This window comes from Benincasa hispida, chromosome 9, assembly GCF_027475165.1.
Source record: "Benincasa hispida cultivar pf3 chromosome 9, pf3_genome.v1.1, whole genome shotgun sequence".
Taxonomy (NCBI): Eukaryota; Viridiplantae; Streptophyta; class Magnoliopsida; order Cucurbitales; family Cucurbitaceae; genus Benincasa; species Benincasa hispida.
In genome coordinates, this window is record NC_143486.1 from 56,319,556 (window position 1) to 56,325,188 (window position 5,633).

Here is a 5,633-nt window from a genome sequence, read left to right on the forward strand (position 1 = left end):
GGTGAAAGGCCAATTAAGAGTGATGGGACAGAAAGCTGATGACAGTCGAATCCAAATTAAGTTGACAGCCGATAACGGTCACAAAGTACATTCAGCTTTGTCGGTGATAATTATTCGACGCGTCAATCAGGAATTAAAGCTGTCCCATCTATACAACCGGGAGAGAGAAGCCGCCTTTCACCATAGATGCTCTATAAATACCAAGTGCATTCTTCAGAGAAGGGGTTCACGACTTTTACAATCTTTTGTTCCACGAGTTCACGCCTCTGTCCATAGTTTTCTTTCATTTTAAGGCGGACACGAAGGAGAAAGTTATGCTGGTAGATCGTTCCGATAAGCTTGGGAGAGCGCCGGAAGCTCCAAAGACAGAGAGAGGGCCGACACCTGCGGAAGCGGGAACATACTTAGATCAGAATAGAGACTTCAGTGTAAAAAGTCTCGGTCAGCAAGGAATTCTTACCAGGCTCTCTACCTTTAACTTCCATTGATATTTTGTACTCAACTCATTTATAAGAATGGAATTTCTTTCTCTATATCTGTTCACTCTCTGTTATTCACGCATGAGTAGCTAAATTAGTTGAATGGGTTGAGAAGCATTTAGCTAGTACCACTAGGGAATCTTCATTCTTTGCGATTATCTTGTTTATGTATGCTTCATTCGTCCATTAGAGATATTCGGGAGGGTAGTCTGAGGATACGATCTAGACTTGGGAAGGTCAGGTTAGAATCTAGGTTTGGAAGAACCAGATTAGAACGCATAAACAAGAGATATGTGCTTAGGAATGAGCACTATTTGTTATCAATGCATCGCATGCATCCTAGAGATAGGATATGATTGTATGCGGTCACCTTGCTTTCATGCATCTTACATCACCGCATAGGACAAGAGTAGAGACTTAGGGATGAGCTCTATGAACATTTTGCATTCAACACATGCATCCTAGATTTAGGAGCATTGCATTTACATTGGAAAATGACTTGCTATGCATGGTAGTAACATGATCGCATAGTCTGACGCATTCCCGATTAACGATAGCTAAAGATCTTCTCAACCCGTTCATCGCATACTCATTCCATCTACCAATGCAACTTTCATTTCTCAAATCCGCCGCATTTGTATTTTTTTTTAATCAACGCATTCAACAAACCAAACACTTTATTTATTTACTCGGTTACCGCAAAGTTTTCTTCAAAACTATCAACGCAATCTATTTTCATAAGTCCCTATGTTTGATCCTGGACTTACCAGGAAACTCAGAGGACACTTGAATTCCATTGGGGAAACTTGAGTGCACAATGCAAATCCATCAACGCATATCATCCATATTTCCACTACATAAAATACCGCATCAAGTTTTTGGCGCCATTGCCGGGGACTTCGGCAAGATAGTTTGCTAAAGGTAATTTTTTTGTGATTTCTTTGCAAAACTCTCAATCTCTGGCGAATTATGACCTGGAAATTGATAGGACATTCAGAAGAAGATTAAGAGACCGCCAACAACAACAAGAAGGAACACCAAGAATGGCGGAGCAACCGGACGCAAGGGCCGCTAACGTGAATAATATAATGGCCAACCCCATCCTTTTGGCGAATGACGCAATAGACCCATTCAGGACTATGCGTCACCTAACCTCTACGATTTCTCTCCAGGAATCATGAGGCTGACACTAGATGGATCGAGGTTTGAAATGAAGCCGGTAATGTTGCAGATGATCCAAGCTGCTGGGCAGTTTGGAAAAAGGCGTGGCAAAGACCCGCACGTCCACCTCTGGAGCTTCATAGAAATCTGCAACACTTTTGTGTTCCCGAATATCTCAACCGAGGAAGTTCGACTAATTCTGTTTCCCTTTTCTTTGTGTGATCAGGCGAGGAATTAGGCATATTCTCTCAAACTGGGAGAGAGAACTTCGTGGGAACAGGTGGTGGAAAAATTTATGAAGAAGTATTTCCCACCAACTGAGAACACTAGAAAAAGAAAATTAATAACAAAATTTGAACAAGAAGATGATGAATCGCTCAGTGATGCTTGGGTGAGGTTTAAGCAGCTGGTAAGAGACTGTCCCCACAATGGCTTAACAGATTGCCTATAAATGGAAATTTTCTACCAAGGATTGAACCCTACTTCGTAGACCGCTGCCAATGCGGCAGCCGCTGGTGGTCTGCTCGACAAAACATATAAGGAGGCTAAGAGTATACTTGATCGCATTTCCAAAAATCACGAGGATTGGAGGGAAAGCGATCATAGATTAAGAATCAAAGAAAATGACGCAAACAATGGGGCCATCGCATCCCTGAAAAATCAAATGACTGCGATGATAAGTTTAATACAAGGCATTGCAATTAATAATACGGGAGCGAAGAAGGGGCAGATCAGTGCAATCACTCAAACGACCACAAGTTGTGTCATTTGCAGTGATGCTCACCCGATGGAGGAATGCCCAATAAACCCGCAGTCGGTATACTTCATGAGAGATAATCCCTACTCCAATACATATAACCCCGGGTGGCGAAATCACCCAAATTTTGCGTGGAAAAGTCAACAACAAAGCTTTCAACCTGTGGCACAAAAAGAAGGGCCATCCGGATTTTTCCCGCAAAATAACGGTCCAGCGCAAAGCCAAGCTAGCAGCTCACAACCACCGTAATCTTCGTCCTTAGAGAGCTTGCTGAAGCAGTATATTGAGAAAAACAAATTTGTGCTTCAGAACCAAGTTACATCCATTAGAAATCTCGAAATTCAAATGGGATAAATTGTGGATGAGCTGAAAAATCGACCGCAAGGAGCATTGCCGCACTCAACTGAGCTCCCTCGCAATGCTGGTGGTAGCAAGAAGGAACAATGCTTAGCAGTCTCCTTGCTAAGTGACGACGTGACTGCGGAAGTAGGGGAGAAGCGCATTGCGACCAACTTGATTGTAGTGATAATTGAAGACCCACGGACCTATAGTTTGGAGAAGCCCGAGAAAATAGACCCTGAAGTTGTGTCCACCCTTAAGCCTCTGGATCTTGAGACAGAAGAAGTCCAACCACCAGTAACTCCGCAAAGATTGAAAGAAGAATAAATTGAGGAAGAAAATATCGCAATAGTGGCTGTAGTGCAAAATGCTATGATCCCACCTAAAATGGTCGATCCAGGAATCTTCACGATCCCATGCTCTATCGGAGGGACCTTCAGTGGCCAAGGACTATGCGACCTTGGGGCAAGTATAAACATAATTTCGTTATCAATCTTCAAACAATTGAATATCGGCACACTTACGCCCCCAAGGGAAACTCTCCTGCTTGCGGACAAATCTCGAATACATCTTAAAGAAGAGTTGAAAAATATCGTAATTTTAATCGATAAATTCATCCTACCGGCAGACTTCCTAATTTTGGATTATAAAGCAAACGAGGATGCGCCCATCATATTGGGACGACTATTCATTTCAACCGGTCGCGCTCAAATTGATGTGCGCAAGGGGAAAATTGTAATGAGCATTCATAGGGAAAAACTCCGGATTAAGGCAGTAAAGATCCTAGAGGACAAAGAAAAGAGAGAAAAGCCACCATGGACGTGAACAAACCAGCCGAAAATAAGGGGTCCCTGCGTTATCAAATGATCGCAACATATCAGGGATGCAAGTTTTGGGAAACATTGATTCTTCAACTCTTCTCCATTATTCGGAATTTTTACTATATCATTTCAATCCTGATCTATCCTTACTTTATTATCACTATCTTAAAAAAAAAAAAAAAAAACCCTGTGATAATGAATTTTATTTTGTTTTAAAATAATTTGACCCTCTCTTTGTCTGTTTACAAAGATTAAGGCACAGGATTGCGGAGATGTTTCAAGAATAAGCAAACGATCTCACCCCAACGACGCAATCCACAGAAGAGAGATCACCGCCAAGATGGATGCATCAATACAATGCGGGCGACAGCGCAAAATTTGGGGGTGTACTCTTCCTTATCTTTATTTCAAATTTTATTCTATCACATCGCATGTTAGTTTTACAAGTTTTATCACTGTATCCTCTTTAATCACCGCAATCATTTGACATAGATAAATTTAGTAGTTTACCGCATTCTGTTTCTTTTCCAAGTATGATTTCAATGATGAAAAATATGCTTCTATTTCTTCGTATATATTAGAGTCAACTTATTCTTAAGATAGTCACCTCATGAAATATTTCTAGAAGTTAGGGGTTTGCTAGCTTTCTTTCAAACTCTCTTTACAACGCATTCTATGACCATCGCATGACTTATTGTAATCTTTTGGCAATGAGGACATTGCCGCATTTTAAATTTGGGAGTGAGGTATTTATTTTCGACCTTGCTATTTGCTATTTTATTTCTCTAAAAAAAAAATTGAGAATAACAACTCCACTTTCAACGCAATGAGAAACCCATGTTGATAAGAGTTAAGTTATGAAAGGCATTTATCCGTAGTTGGATTTCCGCATGACACACGTGGGGGCAAGCCAAAACGAAAGTAAGTCACCAAGATCAACGCATAAATCAATGACCGCAACTCCACTGCCAAATCGGTATGAGTTTAGTTTGAGAAAGAGTGCATTGCTCATAGTTGGATGTCTGCATGACACACGTGGGGGCAAGCCAAAACGAAGGCAAGGCACTTGGATCAGCGCAAGGTCATAAAAAAATAGCAAGGAAGAAAATTTTTGTGCAAGGATAAAATCATTTGTCACCCCGGTAGAAAATTTTCTTTTTGAAATAAATCATTCGATGTTCCGAAATTTAGTAAAGTCCTTTTGAAAGTTAAGCTTGTAATCCCTAGGTCTTAGAAATATTTTAAGAAGAGACTTGAATAAGACTTAAGGAAATTCTGGCATATAGGATTTGAACGAAGTATTCTTGAGAAATCTAGGAAAAGAACTTTGCGGTTGACTTGCTAAAGGAATCTTTAGCTTATGCTTGAGGACAAGCATTGTTTAAATTTGGGGTATGATAACGGGTAGAAATGCACATTATCACAGTGCCATGTTCTTAAACAATGTTGGATTGTGTTGATGAAATATGTTAAATTGTGTCCATTAAGCATAAATTCTATAATATTACGGTCGCATGCGTTCAACGCATTAAAACTATTGATTTTTGTATTTTTGTGCAAAATATGCGTTAACGCAATGCAAGATTGTGATCATAAGAAATCATCGGTCGAATGAAACTTCACCGCAAGGCTTTGCATTGATCGTGCTCACAAACATTCACTCGAGAAGGATCGCCGCAACTTGGTCAGCGCAACATGGTGGGTGCATCTGGGTGAAAGGCCAATTAAGAGCGATGGGACAGAAAGTTGATGACAGTCGAATCCAAATTAAGTTGACAGCCGATAACGGTCACAAAGTACATTCAGCTTTGTCGGTGATAATTATTCGGTGCATCAATCAGGAATTAAAACTGTTCCATCGTACAACCAGGAGAGAGAAGTTGCCTTTCACCATAGATGGTTTGTAAATACCAAGTGCATTCTTCAGAGAAGGGGTTCACGACTTTTACAATCTTTTGTTCCACGAGTTCACGCCTCTGTCCATAGTTTTCTTTCATTTTAAGGTGGACGCGAGGGAGAAAGTTGTGCTGACAGATCGTTCCGATAAGATTGAGAGAGCGCCGGAAGCTCCAAAGA

General features: G+C 40.8%; 1 non-coding gene across 1 annotated transcript; it reads right to left on the reverse strand.

Annotated features, from left to right (window-relative positions):
• Window positions 1-1,968: 1,968 nt before the first annotated feature.
• LOC120087375 (small nucleolar RNA R71) lies at window positions 1,969-2,075 on the reverse strand. Its single transcript, XR_005484513.2, has one exon. It is a non-coding gene; the product is annotated as a small nucleolar RNA R71 (small nucleolar RNA).
• Window positions 2,076-5,633: the final 3,558 nt, after the last annotated feature.